This window comes from Anoplolepis gracilipes, chromosome 7 (assembly GCF_047496725.1).
Source record: "Anoplolepis gracilipes chromosome 7, ASM4749672v1, whole genome shotgun sequence".
NCBI classification, from domain to species: Eukaryota; Metazoa; Arthropoda; class Insecta; order Hymenoptera; family Formicidae; genus Anoplolepis; species Anoplolepis gracilipes.
This window is the reverse complement of record NC_132976.1, coordinates 13,300,574-13,319,313: the sequence shown is the minus strand read 5'-3', so window position 1 is coordinate 13,319,313 and position 18,740 is coordinate 13,300,574. Positions and strand designations below refer to the sequence as shown.

The window sequence follows — 18,740 nt, the reverse complement described above, 5'->3', positions numbered from 1 at the left end:
TATTAATAATCAGTTTGCAAGAGACCGATCAGTTAAGATTGGTTGCATTCCAATCGATTTTTATGTATAATACATACAAATTGTATATTATATACCGAACCGTCTAGGGAATAAAGATTAGCGGTCTAGTATTATATAGAAATGAATCGAGAGATCTTTGTAAGAATGAATTCGGTGTTGTTATTCCGTCGCATGCGTGTCTGGGTTTAGTTGTTTTGACGATTGGGTATTTAAACCACACGTATTTATCGTCGTGTGTCGAGGATTTAAATGTCTCGGCTCTATATCTCGATGCAGCACGTCTAATCTGGCCGCGTATCTTTTCGTGAATACCGGAAATGCGAGAGCGGTAAAAGAACGGTAGACAGTGGACGACGAGAACTCTCGTCGGAGGCAGCTCACTATTTACCTCGAGATGGTATGTCCGCTATTTTCTGGATGGCCGAAAAATATTGTTTCGGAAGGACCAAGAATACTCGACCGAGGCGGAATACGCTCCACCTCTTTCGCTTCTGTGATTTTTCAGGAGATCACAGAGCATGGATTATCGAGAACACTCGACAATGGGAGAGTACGCTCCACCGCAATCGTCGTGATTTGTACTGGTATTTCGGTAGCTCTCTGTGCGGTGCTTGCTCGGACAGTCGGAATCAGAATGATCTCCGAATAATGATATTGATCCTCATATTAAATATAGATAGAGTTATATTAAATATACATAGAGCTTTATATCTTACCGGTGCCAAGATAAGGGGCAAAAGGAGACATTTTCCCTCGTCGCGCATGTGCAATGTACAATGATGCAGTTCTTTAAATGCCAGATGACAGAGGAAATAACCAATAACATAGCTCCACAAAAAAACATGATCAAAAATTTAGTTTAACCAGAGTGGGTCTCCGACAAGGATTTTTGGTTACTGAATTCGAATCTGAAGTCCGTTTTCCTCCATCACATCCTGTTTTCTTGTAAAATGGTTATATGGTTTAAATATATTATATATGTATGATTCATTCTTTGTCAAAACGGCCATCCACCTTGCACACTTTAATGTTTGAAATAAAAAATTCTACCATGGCTTAAAATTTTCGTCTATCAATATCTCTGTCCTTCTATGTGTCGTGCGGCCACCCATAAGAAGGCGCAGTCTATAAGTATACATAAGTGTATGGTATGACGCGAATAAAGGTTTGAATTTTTAAAAAGGTCATATGGCATAAAATAGTATAGATACTTAGACGAAAATTTTAAGCCATGGTAGAATTTTTTATTTCAAACATTGAAGTGTACAAGATGGATGGCCGTCGCTCGTTGTTTATTAAAAAGTTATAAACAAAAAAAGTTTCATAAATAGGACATAGTTTTCAATTAATCAAAAGCATATTCTTTGTTATAAGTTAGACTTTGTGAGAGAGTTTGTATTTTTTATTACAACAGAGAATATGTAGCTTATATATATCCATGCATACCTGAAATACATGAAAAATTTAAACCTCCGAAACCTAATTGTGATTTTAAATGAAATTCATAATTTTTGAAATTGAAAATTCATATGATACTGTGTAACGATAGTTAGGTTAACAAATACATGGGCGGGGGAAGGACTCCACCCATCTCTCTGCACCCCCACCCCAAAAAAAAACTGACCCAACCCAACATGTGTAAAATGATATTTCATACTAGAGTATAAACACATTATAACGAATCTTCCTTAGTTATTTTCACTCGTCAACATGACTTATTGTAAATTTCAATAGTTAAATTTCAGTGTTAGAAAGTAAACAGAAGATGTTACTACATGAATTTTTACATGCAGCGTGCAATGTCTCAAAAGTGACATCCCTGACATGGGGCGAATTGTCTACTTGGGTTTCGGACCTGTTCGGCCGAGCTCGGTTTCTTTCCCGAGCGTTATTTATCATGCGGCGCCCAGTGAACTCTAATAATACTGAAATACGCGCTAACTGTCTAAGGGTCATCCTCAACCAAACTCCGGTTAACTTAATCGTCAGTTAAAGGATTGCCAACATGACAAAATAACTCTGTGTTACCAACTGTATTTCTGTCAATATAGTTCATAACTTTTCATTCGTATATTTTTTCGAAATATTTTATTAATAAAATATTAATAATTATATCCATATTATGTACATACTTCCTTTCTATTCACAATATTACACGAATACCTAACACAAAGTTATTTGGTCATGTTGATAACCCTTTAACTGACGATTAACTCTGCGTTCGAATTTCACTGCCAGTAACTACCAGTACTAAGAAATGTATAGTGTATGTAACGTAAACTATAGATTTTTAGTACTGGCAGTTTACTGGCAGTAAAATTTGAACGCAGAGTAAGTTAACCATTTTGGTTGAAGTGGCCTTAAGCCTTTGTTTGAGAACGAGAGAGAGGGTATAATATCTATTATTGTCTTTTTTTCTTTGTGCGCTTACTCAGTTCCCCTTAATTCCCTTGGATGTCATCTAGTCAAAAATAAATTTTTACATTGACTTTCTTTAAAAGTTGTGTTACAAATTTTTTGATGAGACTGTACAGCAGCTATCTCTCACGGTGCACGATAGTGTTGGCGCCTATTCTAGTATTACTATAGTCACTGTCGAGATATTATTAAAGACCGGTGGTCTTACGGGGTTTAGTGTGACCGGAAAATATTACCGACAATGCAAAGATTTTCTTGTTTTACATTGTACTGTTGGTAATAAAATGATGATTAAATATGATAAAACACTTATTTTGTAATTTTAGAGACAGCTACACAGAAGATCTATACATTTTTTATAATAAAACAACAATTAGATGAGTTAAAATATACGCATGATTTAAATAACTCATATAATTAAGTCAAATTTGTCGATAATGCCATTATTCTTCAATTACCTCCGCGCCTATCGCGCCCACTTAGCCGTCACAAAAATTTGCCCAGGGCTGACGGTCTTTAATAATATCTCGTCGATGCTATAGTTCAGTGGCGGCGCCCCGCTGTGAGCCGTTATGACGGCCATTTTTTCTCTCACGGAAAAAATACTCAAAGATTAAGTGTATATTCAAAATTGAGTGTATACATTACATAATTAAGTGTGTACAGCCAATGACTAAATGTTACACTCAAATTTTAGTGTAAACACAAAAGTTTATTTTCAATACTTGAGTATGATACTCAATAGATGAGTGTAAACCCATTGAGTATTATTTTCAAGATTGAGATAAATAATTATTTTTTCATAAGAACATTATTCAACTTTATTTTTATTTAATGAACCCTTCTATTTAATGTATATATGATACATTTTAATATTTTTATTTAATGGTCACAACAAAAAGTTAGTTAACAAAAATGTTCATCGATAGTGTATTATTTATTTGTAACCATTAAAAAATAGCTTAAACTAACATTTTCTTTAAAGTACATTTTCTTTAGAGTACAGACTTAGTTCTGCAGTTCATTCATTGAACTGCGTATTCAATTTATTGTTACCCTACTCTTGAGTGTTATTTTCAATTTGAGAGTTAATATGAGTGTTACTCTTAACTTAAGAATAACACACAAATTAACTCTCAATATATTATATACGTATTCTTTTGCTTGCCGCTACGCGGCGCGCTCAGGCTTAGCTAACTCGTATTTAAGTTTTAATAAAATGTATATAAAGCCTACAAAGAACAAGTACTACTAAATATGAAATTTGAAGTATATCTTTTGTGTCAGTTTAATTTCTGATATAATCTGAACAAGAGATTTAAAATATGAAATAGATTATTTCCAACTGGTCAGATAAACTGGAAATAAAGTTGAGAATAACATTCAAGTTAACTCTCAAGTTGGGAGTTGTACTTAAGTTTAGGGTTATACTCGAGTTAAGTGTCCGAAATAACACTCGAATTGAGTGTTACTTTTAGTGTTATTTTCAGAGTGTTTTTAGGTGTTTTTTCGATAAGGGTTGGAGCATTTAAAAAGGGCACTACGCGCCTCCACCTTTGCCCAGCGGATGTTCTCCGGGCGGCGGACTTCCGGCGAGTCGATGGTCGGGTACGAGGGGTGCCTCGTTATAAGTGTAAACCCTAAACTATTGAATATTATTCTCAAGATAGAGATAAATACTTATTTTCATAAGAACATTATTCAAGAACATTATTTTATTTTTATTTAATGAACACTTCTATTTAGTATATTCTATTTAATATATGATATATTTTAATATTTTTATTTAATGGCCACAACAAACAATTAGTTAACAAAAATGTTACGAAAAAAATTTTCAAATATAAGCTCTATAATAATATATAATTTAAATTAAACAAAACAAAGGCAATTAAGAGCTAACGTGGGAGGAAGGCTTGAAAAAACTTCTCTCTCGATCGTGTTGGGTGTAATTCAATTATATTTTCTCAAACGTTTCGGACTCTTTTTTTGAGCCTTCTTCAGTGACTTTAACAAATGAAAAAATAATAATTAAAAATGAGATAGCAATAATACAACAAAGCAAAAGTGAAAAAAATAAAAAAAATTTAACTGACATCATACCGCCGTTAACGTACCGCGATACGTCACGTCATACTCCAACGTCTATCCAATGTAAACCGCCTCCTACACGGTGCCAAACACAAGGCTAAATGCACTAATGGGATCACAACTTATGTTGATTAAAAAATTCAAGTGCGAGATTCGAATTAATTTGGAAAGAAGCAACTTACTTGGACCGACGAAGGGTACATCTAGATAGCACGAACACAAGCATACGAATGACAGACCGTAACAAAAAATTCAAACGATATAAAGTCATGTCGTCACGCCGATAAACAATAAATAAATAAATAACACAAGGACAAATATCAAAATAGTGACGCGTTAAAATTTTAAATTTTAGATCTCTCCTTAGTCCGTCGATTCTTGACAGAGCGTGGTGACTTCTCTTTTTCATATATATGATTGCGTACGCGGATAGTATACGTATATGTATGTGTATACATGTATATGGGACCTACAATTTTTAACGCCGGTTCTGAACGGCTAATTTTTGTAGAGAAGTGCTCATGGCAAGATTACTCTCGGTGGGTTGCCAGTGTCCTTCCGAGAAGAGAGCAAGCGTATATAATTTTTCTGCTCTTACCGGGGATCGAACTCGGGACCTTCGGCTTAGTAGATCGATACGCTGTCTACTGTGCCACGCTTCGCCTTCGAAATTTTAGATAAATTGTAAATAATAGGTAGGCAAACATTATTTAATTTTATGGTATCACTCTGGAGATTCAACGCATTCTTTTGACATTTTATGTGAATCATCTCCGATATCAATCTTTTTCCCAAAAACATTTCCTCATCCAAGATTTCAACATCGTCAAAATTAAAATTATGATTCAACGCTCTATGATCAGCAATGACTGACGTATGGCTCTTAGAATGTTCTTTTATTCTCGTTTATAGTAAACGTCCAGTTTGTCCCACATACGACGCATCGCAATCCATACAATTAATTTTGTAGACTACATTACTATGTGAAAACTTATGTAGACTGTCCTATGCTACTTTAACGAACCGGCATAAATTGTTAATTCCCGTATAAGACAGTTTTACATCTAAATCTCTAACGTAATTTCGGAAACGTTCGGAAATGTTTTTAATATACGAAACATTGAAATATGTGACTTTCTTTTTATTTTTATCATTTAATTCTATGTTACATGTAACATTTTCGACATATTCATTCTTTGATCGAGAAAACAACTTTTTTAACCGTTCGTTAATTGTATGAAAAATGAAAGAAAGCGGATATCCATTATTTAGCAAAATGTTAATTAACAAATCAAAATTCGTCTGATGAAACCTTGAATGAGAAAGTCGGAAAACTCTATCTATTAATCCAATGATGATTCCCCTTTTTTGGCTACGAGGATGTCGCGACTCGTAATGCAGATATCTTCCAGAAAACGTTGGCTTGTGAAACCAGTTAAATTCTACAAGTCCAGCTTTTAAAATAATTGTGGTGTCAAGAAAATTCAATTGGTTTTTGACCGCGGATGTTAATGCGTAAATTTCTTTTTCAGAAATTAATTCTAAATTGAAACGTTCCACAATGGTAAACTGTAACCTTGGATGGAAAGAGTTAAAAATGTTCAAAATAGTGTCAAGATTTGAGGGAGGGGCCGCCAACACAATATCGTCAACATATCTGAAATAAAATGGGAGCACTACGGGTAATGAACAAAAATATTCATTGATGGTACAAATAGATGGGAAAAATATCAGTGTGGGGCTGAATAGCTCAGTGGTAAGATCAATCGCCCGGCAAGCGAAAGACTCGGATTCGATTCCCGATTCAGCGCTAAGTTTGCCCCGATATTTTTTCTCGCCTACATCTCTTTTGGGGGGGGGGGAGGAAAGAGGGGTTATAGAATTCTCAAAAATGAGAATCTATTTCTTGGTAAATATACCAAGTAAAATATATGCCTTGTGCATGTTTCAATTTAGAATTAATTTCTAAAAAAAAAATTTACGCATTAACATCCGCGTACGGCTCTTATTGCCTAGTTTGATAGTTACTTTATTGATAGTGTATTATTTATTTGTGACCATTAAAGAATAACTTAAACTAACATTTTCTTTCAGAGTACAGAATAAGTTCTACAGTTTATTCATTGAGCTGCGTATTCAATTTATTGTTATCCTCAACTTGAGTGTTATTCCCTTGAGATTTAATATGAGTGTTAATCTTAACTTAAGAGTAACACATAAATTAACTCTCAACCTAGACAGCACAAAATGTCCATTGGACGTCCAATTTTAGTTTTTATTTAGTTCAAATGTTCATGGTTATAATATGAACGTTTTAAGAATATACATTATTGGACGTTCAAAATACATTTATATTTAGACGTCTTAAAAATGTTCATTTTACGTATTTATAAAAAGAATTTTTGAGAATATGAAACTGTTATTATTTTTTTTTTGTATCTAATAAAGCTACTTTAATTAGAATGTTCTAAATGGATAAATAACAATAGCAAATAAAAAAACAGACAACATGTATATCCAAAATATGTAAAAAGACATCTCAAATACATGTATAGGATCGTGTAAAATCGTAGCTGATCATAGAATTCACATGAAATTTTTTACTTTTCACGTTTCTACTCGAGGGGAAAAGTTACATTATTAATATCCATTAATAAATATACAAATTTACGAATGGTTATACACGTAGTAAAATTAATAAATACAATTTTGGATATATATATATATATATTGTATACGTGTTTATTTGCTTGTCACTACACGGCGCGCTCATTGTCAGACTTAATTAACTCGTATTTAAGTTTTCATAAAATGTATATAAACCTTACAAAGAACAGGTACTACTAAATATGTTTTAATTTGAAATATATTTTTTATGTCAGTTTAATTTCTGATATAATCTCAACAAGAGATTCAAAACATGAAATGGATTATTTGCAACTGGTCGGATAAACTGGGAATAGTCCGTTTTACTACCTGTTTGACAAAATCGAAATTTTTATATAACTTAAATACGTATATAATTTACTATATTATTAATTATGATTAATAATGAATGAATTTAAAGTTGAAATCGTCAATAAGACGTCAATAATAGACCAAAAAATTGTCTAAAAAAATCTAATCTGGATGTTTAAAATACGTAAGAACCGTCCAATATGTACATTTTTAATATTTATATGTTTATGAAACATCACTGTGCTGTCTGGGAAGTTAAGAATAACACTCAAATTAACTCTCAAGTTAGGGGTTATACTTAAGTTCAAGGTTATACTCAAGTTAAGTGTCCGAAATAACACTCAAATTGAGTATTATTTTTAATCTTATTTTCAAAGTGTTTTTGGGTGGTTTTTCCGTAAGGGATGATTAATTTCATTAGTAAAATTGATGTACATCAAGTTTCTTACAATTAATAGAGATTTTATCACAGACTTCTATATATTACTAGACTGCTAACTCCTTATGTATAAGGCGATTCTAATTTTATGTACAAACAAGTGTATGGTATGCGCTCTTTGTGTACATGCGCTGTGATGGCGCGTGTTGCCTGCACATATATTACAGATTTCTATATATTATTCACACTATATATTATTCAAAAAATATTCATAGATTAAATGATTAATTAAATATATTCAGAATCATCATCATTATTATTTTATATAATCAAGAGAGACACAGTGATATTGCAAGAATAATTATACTGTTTATTTTTACTTAAAATATATGCTTGCTTAAAAAAAGAAATTTTATTTTTGTCCTTTCTATTAATTTGACACCCAATAATTGCACATTTGTATCCTATCATATATTTTTTACTTTTTTCACTAACACGTGTCAGAATTAGAGATCGAAAGAAGGTTAGAAGTAAAGTTCCTCTAGTAAGAGTTAAGACACCGGGTTATCAATTGCTGATTGGTGATTCAATCTGCCACATGTAATAGCCAAAACTGGCGGAAAATTTAAATTTATTATTTCGGAAATTTATTGATAAATGTTTTTATAAACTTATTTTTGTTTCGAAACAATAAATATTAATTTAGTTTTAAATAATTGATATTTATATCTTAACTATTTTTTGTAGAAATTATTTACAAAAAATTTCTAAAGAAAAATTTGATTTTTACTGATATAATGTTGTCCTTTCTGCACTAGCAGTAACTTTTATCGTAAAGCGGCAGAAAAGAACATTACTTTGATACATATACCAAATGATCGGCTAAACTTACAATTTTTTGATAAATAAAACAAAAATCCTGTTACTTTTTTTATTGATAAAAAATATGTAAGACAATCCACTCGGCATATAATATCGACTATCAGAAATTATCATATTATGAAGATTATTCTTTGTTTTTAAATGTACATATAAATCTTTTGAATTCTATATATCATTCTATATATCATTCTTTTGAATTGCACAAATCTGATAATAATAAAAATCAACTTTTCTACATACCAATCTTTTGAATGATATATAGAAATCTTATAATAATAAAAATCATCTTTTTTACATACCAATCTTTTGAATGATACATAGAAATCTTATAATAATAAAAATCATCTTTTTAAAGAAAACTAAACATTTTGCATATATTATTAATATTATATTCATTATTTCCTTGATAACCATATATGATCATCATATTGTTCTAATATCATTTTTTAATTTTTTTTAGCACAATTTTTAGGTAATTTTATCTTTGATAATTATATACTAGATACATTCTATTATATACTAGATACATTCTATTATATAAGGTAAACTATTGTACTATATACACACACGCGCGCGCGCGCACACACACATGCGCAAGAATTAGTATCATAAATAAATATAAGTTTTATGGTATAACGAAGGTATTTTATACATATAAATAGATATTCCAATAAAATAACCAGTAAAGATATATCTTGTAAAATAATTAATTTAAATTTGGCGCGCATACAACTTCCGGTGTTTAGCTATACATGACAGATTGTCTTAACTCTTACTAGAGAAACTCTAGTTAGAAGTACATATAATGATCATAGGCCGGTATTCATAGTCCGTTCTTATATTCAAGTCTTAAGTAAGGTCTTAAAATTCTATTCGGCCATCTGATTTGCTGAACATAGTTTTAAGTCGACTAAAAACATGTCTTAAGATGATCTTATATATAAGAACCAAAGAGTAAAAAGAAACAGCAGGGAGCATATGGCTCGAGCTAAACGGACGGAAATGCCTATATATATATATATATATATATATATATATATATATATATATAGGACTACCTCGAAGAATTTCGACAGTAACAGCTTGACATATAAACCGCTTTTGCCTGTCTTTTTAATTAACATATAATCGTAGTATAATACTGACTTTGTAGATACTCTATTATTCTTACGATTTCATGGTCTGGATATATTAATAGTTTATTAATAATTATATATGCTATCATAGGACTCAACCGGCAATGTAGTCAGGTCATAAACCTATAATTAACATATATATTAATTTGTCGTGGTCCTCCAACTACTGATGTCTACGCATTGTCAACATTAATTGCTTGTATTTTATCGTTACTTTGACCATCGTTGTAGTGCATTCCGTTATTGCCGTTCTTAAATTTGCTACTCAATCCGAAATTTTATAATTACGACCTATTGCGATCAAATTATTGATCTGAAGAAGGCTGAAGAAGGCTCAAAAAGAAACCAGAAATGTTCGCGTTTACTTTTAACGTTTTAAATTACAATTTATTTAGGATTTAATTTGGTTTTATTTTTATCTCTGTTGTATTGTATCAAAATTTTTCTCATTTGTATATGTAAGATTATCAAATCACGCGCTTACTTTTAACGTTTTAAATTATAATTTATTTTGAATTTAATTTGGTTTTATTTTTATCTCTGGTGTATTGTAAAAAATTCTTTTTTTTTTTTTATTTGTATATGTAAGATTACTGAATTACATATTATATTGTTTTAACGTTATCTTACTTTATTTTATATATTATATCGTCTTAACGTTATCTTACTTTATTTTATTTTGTCTAGCGTCCTTGCTCTCTACAGCACTTATTGTCTCATGTATTATTATTTATAAGAGAGCTATTCTTAACGAGTTTTTTATATTTTCTGTTTAGTTTCTTTACATTCTTCTATTACATGTGCTATGCCTTCTCTGCAGACTCTGTATTTCCTATCCTCCTCGTCTCTCCAGTATTATTCTTCTCTCATCTCATTTCTATATCTCGCAATTCTAATTCTATCTTTTTCTTTCATCTTTCCTAGCAGGTATTCCGGAACTTCTTCTAATATTATTTCTTTATGTATATTATTGTATTTATTGTACAATGTAATATGTTATACTTTTCTTCTTTATTATAAAATTTTATATATGTTTTATATTCCTAAATTTTTGATTTTTTGTCTTTATTTTTGTAATATTCTTAATATTTGTTTCTTCTCTTTTTTATTGTTATTTTGTTTTGTTATTAGTAGTGTTATAGTGGGGATTCTAAGCCATGGGGCGCTGAGGGGGGTGCGGGGGCGGGGGTATCTGGGAGGCGCGAGGGGTCTGTTAGGGAAAGGGGGGTAGGGGGGGAAGAGTCCTACACACGTTCGAAAGTAGATGTTTATCTTTGCAGTTGATTTTATAGCCGGGGGTATTTTAGAAGTCATAAAACTGTTTTTTTTCTAGTTTTATGATCATTTTATGACCATTAGAATATTATGGAAAAAGAGATTTTAAGCGCCGACGTTCGGCAGCTTTGTACCCTTGCGGAAAATCTCCCATAAAACTGGAGCAAAATATCTTCCATAATTTTTAGAGAAAGAACTGCAACTGCAAGGTGTTTATCTTTGTGGTTGATTTATAGCCGGGGGACATTTTAGAAACCATAAAAGTGTTTTTTTCTTTTTTTCTAATTTTTATGATCATTTTATGACCATTAGAATATTATGGAAAAAGAGATTTTAAGCGCCGACGTTCGGCAGCTTTGTACCCTCGCGGAAAATCTCCCACAAAACTGGAGCAAAACATCTTCCGAAATTTTTAGGGAAAGAACTGCAACTGCAAGGTGTTTATCTTTGTGGTTGATTTATAGCCGGGGGACATTTTAGAAGCCATAAAAGTCGTGGGAAAACAATAGAAATTTTGGCCGACGCTGCGACGAACATGTCGGAACGTTTTTATAGATGCAAAAGCGTTGACGTTCGGTAGAATGTGTTAAGACAGCATTAGGCGAAATATAAGAAGAATGAGAGCCCCGTCAAACCATAGTACGATTTGAAAGGGCATAGAGGAAGCTGTGGAAAAAAAAAAATTTGAGTGGTTACTGTCAGGCATTAGAATTGTTAGTGACACAATAGTGAATAAATGGAAAATATTAATTTCGAAGCGATAATAGACGAGTCGTCAGACGAAGAGCATGCGTTGTCGGACGATAGTAATTATATTAGTGATTGCAGTAATACCGATTTTGACGACAACGTAGTAGAAAATGAACAACTCCGTGCGCAAAATCAACGTAAGATTTGCGCCATACACTTTTATTATTCAACGGGTGGTGCTCTAGCTCTCTGTGCTTCGTGTATGGACACCTTTCGAGATGACATCGGATTAATATACGAAATACGGAGACATAAAGTTACATCGCCCGATGAGGTGGATATGCGATGGTGCAGTAGCTGTCAAATTTTATTACATATAATAATGTCGCGTAATATGTGTTATGTTTGCACACAAAAATAGAGAGAGAAAAAATGGAAAACGTGCAGCAGAAAGAACGCGACTTGTTGGAGCGTTCCCACCAAGTCACCACATTGGGTGAATTTTTTTGATGGCTGCAGCATTGCGAGGAGTTTATCGAAGAGCTTGAAGAACGCAGCCGTGTCAAGCGTCCGCGACTCTCAATCGGAAATAGACAATCTTTGGTGACAAGAATTGCGCGACTCCAGGGTGCAAAAACTCGATTGCAGAGACAGTTTATACCCAGTGGTGGTGATTATAGTAGTGAAAATAACTCGGAGAGACTCATATGGCGAGAGATTGATACGGCGTTTGAGAGCCGCATCTTGACTGGTGCGGTTATAAATTATAATCACATCGAACCTCGTCAATTTTTGGAAGATGCGAGTGACATTGTGCTCGAGCACGTGCGAGACGTTATGCAAAAACATAACAGTGTGAAAGTGAATACAGTGTTTAACGGCGAGTTTGTGGCGGGCGATAAGCATGCCAATAAATCAATCAATACGAGAAACTGTGAACTCTTACATACATCCGATTTACGTGAGTGGTATGAGCGGCGAGTCGTCGAGCCAATCCTTGCATCGCTCGAAGAATTTCAGGAACGCGATAGCGGATGGGCATTATCGCGTATACTAAATTTGACTGTAAATATAAATAAATATAATCCTATGCGCGCCGGATGTTACGTGCAATTATCGCGAAAGATAATAATGAAACGAGCAGTGGTTAACGTGCAATCTAAAGACAATGCATGTTTTGCGTGGGCGGTAGTGGCTGCTCTGTATCCAGCTGAAAGATGCACACACCGACAATCATCGTACCCGCATTATACAACAGTACTAAATCTCCAAGATATTGAGTTTCCAGTCACTCTTAATCAAATTAAAAAATTTGAAATTTATAATAACATTTCAATCAACGTGTACAGTTTTGAAAACGAAAACATTGTCCCTATTCACCTTACGGAGCAAAAGAGAGACAAGCACATCAACTTGCTCTACGTGCAAGATGCGCAAGATATCGGACATTTTGCATGGATCAAGAATCTATCTAGACTTGTTAGTATGCAACTCAGCAAACACAAGACTAAAAAATATATCTGCGATCGGTATGTATATTTAATAAAACTGTCTAAAAATATTTAAAACAAGGATATAAAAATTTTAACTTTTATTTTACAGATGCATGCACTATTTTCACTCGGTCGAGAAATTGCAATCACATACAGTAGACTGTGGAAAGATGAACGACTGCGCTATCCGATTACCGAGCGATAAGGATAAGTGGCTCGCATTCACCAACTACAACAGGAAGGAGCGACTACCTTTCGTCGTGTACGCCGACCTGGAGTGCATTTTGGTGAAAAAAAAAAAAGAAAATTTTTATCAACATCACCAAGTATTTAGTATGGCTTATTATGTACATTGCTCGTACGATAATTCGTTATCCGCGTATCATTCTCGTCGCGAAGCCAATTGCGTTGCATGGTTCACCGACGAACTTAAAAATTTGGCGTAACATGTAGAAAATATTTTAACAACCAATGTCCCCATGGTAAATTTAACGCAAAATGAATGGAAAGAATTTCGAAGTGCGACTCAGTGTCATATATGTGAGAAACCATTCGTAGAAGATGATACGCGCGTACGCGATCATTGTCATTTGACCGGGCGGTACAGAGGTCCCGCGCATTCAAATTGCAATCTAAATTACAAAGAATCTTTTTGCATTCCAATAGTATTTCACAATTTATCTGGTTATGATTCTCACTTTATAATCGAGGAAATAGCCACAACGTTCGAAGGGGGAATCGATTTACTTCCGATAACAAAAGAAAAATATATTTCATTTACAAAACATGTTAAAGGTACGAAAGACAAACCGGGAAATCACATTAAATTACGTTTCATAGATTCATATAAATTTCTCACAACAAGTCTCGACAAATTGGCGTCTTTTCTGAGCAAGGATAAACTCAAAATTTTACAATCGGAATATAAAAATTTATCCGCCGAAGATTTCAATTTATTAACAAAAAAAGGTGTCTTCCCGTACGAGTACATTGACTGCGTAGATAAATTGCAAGATGCGTGTTTACCATCACGAGAATCATTTTACAGTTCCTTGACAGGAAACACAGTATCTGAGAGCGATTACGCGCACGCTGAGATTGTGTGGAAGCGATTCTCCATTCGAACGCTAGGCGAATATAGCGATCTGTATTTAAAAATCGATGTTTTGTTATTAGCAGACATTTTTGAAAATTTCCGAGAGAGTTGTATCAAGAGTTATGGGCTCGACCCCGCGTATTACTATACTCTTCCCGGTTACACGTGGGACGCCATGTTAAAGTATACGAAAATTATATTTGAATTACTCACAGACATTGACATGGTTATGTTTATCGAATAACGAGGTATACGCGGTGGTCTGAGTCAATGTTCCAACAGGTACGCGCGTGCTAATAACAAGTACATGCAGTCGTATGACTTATCAAAACTATCAACGTACTTGATGTATTTCGATGTTAATAATTTATACGGATGGGCAATGTGTCAACCATTGCCCTACGCCGATTTTCAGTGGGTCGATAATGTTTCCAATTTTGATGTATCATCGATCGCGCTCGATTCGTCTACAGGCTACATCCTCGAAGTCGATTTCGAGTATCCGCAGCATCTTCACGATTCGCACACTGACCTACCGTTTTGTCCGACACACGACAAACCACCCGGCAAGCGCGAGGGCAAGCTTCTCGCAACCGTATACGATAAGAAGCGTTACGTGATACACTACCGCAACCTGCAGCAATGTTCACGTCACGGTCTTCGTGTTACAAAAATTCATCGTATATTACAATTCACTCAATCTCCGTGGCTCCGTACTTATATAGAACTCAACACAAAATTTAGAACACTGGCAAAAAATGATTTTAAAAAAAATTTGTACAAACTAATGAATAATGCAGTGTTTGGCAAAACGATGGAAAATGTGCGCAATCGCGTAGATGTTAAACTTTTAACAAAATGGGACGAAAGGTACGGCGCAGAGACATTGATTGCAAAACCAAATTTTCATAGCAGAAGCATTTTTTCGGAAAATCTAATCGCTGTAGAATTACGTAAACTCGAGGTGAAATTCTACAAACCAATTTACGTAGGTATGTGTTCTCGATATATCCAAGACATGTTTGTACGAATTTCATCACGATTATATGGTACCAATGTATCGGGAGAGATGCAAAGTCATGTACACTGATACGGATAGTCTTATATATCACATTGAGTGCGACGATGTGTACGAGAATATGAAACGCGACATCAGCAGATTTGATACGAGCGACTATGCGATAGACAATGCGTACGGTATACCGCTCGTGAATAAAAAGATACCGGGTCTAATGAAGGATGAAAACAACGGTACCATAATGACTGAATTTGTCGGGCTTAGAGCAAAAATGTATGCGTTGCGCGTGGATGGTAAGAAGGATACGAAAAAGGTAAAAGGCGTCAAGAGTAACGTTGTTGCGAGAACGATAACGTTTGACGATTACACGCGGTGTTTGAACGAAGAGATTGAAATAACGCGTAGTCAATCGTGTATAAGATCAAAATTACACAAGGTATACACCATTCGCGAAACGAAAATTGCTCTAAGTCCGTACGACGACAAGCGGTATATCATACCTACAACTATTGATACGTTACCGTGGGGACATTATAAGATATCTTTATAAAATATAATGTGTGTGTGATTTTTTTCTTGTATGTATATTTCATATTTTATATATTGTAATGACTATTGGAAAGGATGTATTAATAAAGATTTTGTATATTTCAAATATTTCATATATTTTTATATTGAATACATTGTATTTCTTATAAAATTAAATTACATGATCCTTATGTACCCAAGAATTGTGCGAGCTATCAAATCCCAACCATTTCACGTAAACCTCGTCACCCCTCCTGCGCAGTACTTTCTCCACGAGATACACATCTGGATAATTCGCGCGATGCAACTCGTGCTCGTAAAATGCTCCAGCGATAGATTTTTTGCGATAATCCTCGAGTAGATATGTTACGGGATTAGTATGTTGCACTTTAACAATCTTAAACACCTCGGTTGTCCAATTTGGTGTGTAACCCTTTTCGAAAAGTTTTTTGTATTTGCTAACGCGTACCAGGTCACCTACTTTAAACTTTGCAGGAGCAGCAATTTTTATACTGTTGTATACTGTATTTAAAAGTCTATCAGCGATCGTGGGAGTAACATCGATAGGTCTCATATTGATAGTGCGATGTTTTCGCGCGTTATATTCTGCAACGAGTCGGGATAGCGCGTCGATCCACTTGTAAGTTCCGTTCAGCGTAAACATCTTCCACATGTCGTTCTTCAGCGTGCGATTGAATCGCTCGACGACAGATGCCTTCAATACCGAATATGTGGAATAGTGATTAATGTTATGTTTCCGTATAAGCCGTTGCACATCGGTATTGTAAAATTCCGTCCCGTTATCAGTTTGTATGTTTTTCGGGCATCTCTTGCTATCTCGAATTATTTTGGCGATTGCATCAGCCGTCTCCCTTCCACCTTTACTCTTGAGTGGTGCAGCCCATGCATACTTGCTCAACACATCGATGACGGTGAGTATGTAGTGGTAACCTTTGTTGAAACGAGAATACGGACGCATCTCGACGATGTCGGCTTGCCACAGATCATCGTATCCCCGCACTATGACGTGTCTTCGGGGAAAATTTTTTCTCGCTGGCGCATGCAGTTCGTTCACCAACTGTCGTCTCTCCAAACTATGTTGATTCTTTGCTTTGTCAGTTTTTCTCGATGTCCGTTTGTTGTTCGCATTTTTTTCACTCATTTTCGTTTATCGCCTTTAATAGCCGTTCTTGACCTGTTCTTGACCTGTTCTGACCTGTTCTTGACCTGTTCTTGACCTGTTCTTGACCTGTTCTGACCTGTTCTTGATCTGTTCACCGCCGTCCTTCACCCATTCGAAAATCGTTCTTGACCCGTTCGCAGCCTTTTTGAGTCGTTTTTGACTCGTTCGTAGCCGCTTCTGACCCGTTCGTAGCCTCGTTCACAGACGTCTTTTGACCGATCGTAGGAGTTCTTGAGTTGTTTGTAACCTTGAGTGTAGCCGTTAAGAACGTGTTCGTAGCCTCGTTCGCAGCCCTGCTTGAGATGCTGATAGCCTCGTTCGAAGCTGTTGCAGCTGCTGCTAGGTCGTTCACTGCCACTGCCACTGCCACTCATTGTAGTTAGATAGCAGTTCGATAATTCTTCGTAGCTGTTCGATAATTGTTCGCAGCCGTTCTATAATCCTTCGTAGCTGTTCGATAACCGTTTGATAGCCGCTCCTAACCCGTTCACTGATGCTCATTTAGGTTGATAGCTGTTTCTGAGTTAGCGTTAGCCGGGCGTTGAAGTTCGTTTAGCACAATCTGTATTGCTCGCACGTCCTTCTCAAGCGAAATCAGCTTCTCGTCTGATTCTTTCTGTTGATTCATTAATCTTTTAACGCAGGACTCCACGTACAGTTTGTTGACGGCATCGGTGTCAGCCTCTGGTTGCGCTACACGGCGAATCTTACGTGACCTTGCATCGAAGTCTGTAACGACGCGACACAAAGCGTTTTCGTGCACATAACTTTTTACCAATCTATCCCAAGAACCGTTTGTGCCGGTTGCATCATTTCTTGGATCGAATAATCCAAATTTGTTGATAGGCATTTTTTCTGATGCTTCGTAAAGTGTCACGCAACGCTGATCGACTGATTAGTTTTGTCGAGACACCATTTAATTTATAATAATTCCTGCTTCACGAAGTTCCTCGATGATCGACTGGATCTCGTTGTCGTGAGCGTTGTGACCAGCTTGGCGCGAAGCGTTGAGCAATCGTAGCCGATCCACTAGTTCGTTGGGATCGTCCCAGTACACGTAATCAATCATATTGTTGGTTAGCGTCATAGCGCGAGGCATAGATATCTCCCCTCCAAATTTTGTATTTTTCGATTCGAGCGACATCAACGGTGCAATTATATGTTTGTACTTGTACCCCCTGTTACCCTTCAAATGGCCCTGCGCATCATAATCGCGTCTATGCACGTTCGTCACCAATAATATGCTCTTGTATTTTTCCAAATCGTCTCCCCTCGTGTAAAGTTCGTCATCGGGAATTCTCTTGAAGATCAACTCGTACAATCCTGGCATTCCAATGTACCGCACGTCGTCTATGATAATAGAGTCATCTTTGTTGATGTTGAATTGTTTGTTGCCGAGTCGCATTTCATTCTTTCTGTCAAAATAGACTCCATACACATGATCAATCTTGTGATTTTTGTCGCCACTAAGCAAAGCGCCTATGTACTTTTGCCCAAGTGGCCCAAAGTACTCCCGCAACGTTTCTTGACCTTCCGGCGTTTGTAACTTGTTTCGAACAAACGATGATTCGA

General features: G+C 35.1%; 1 protein-coding gene and 1 pseudogene across 1 annotated transcript in view; both read left to right on the top strand.

The window, feature by feature from the left end:
- The window catches only part of LOC140667695 (estradiol 17-beta-dehydrogenase 11), a 104,737-nt gene that overhangs the window by 21,502 nt on the left and 64,495 nt on the right, over positions 1–18,740 (top strand). The window lies entirely within an intron of this gene.
- On the top strand, positions 12,283–13,556 carry LOC140667635 (uncharacterized; annotated as a pseudogene).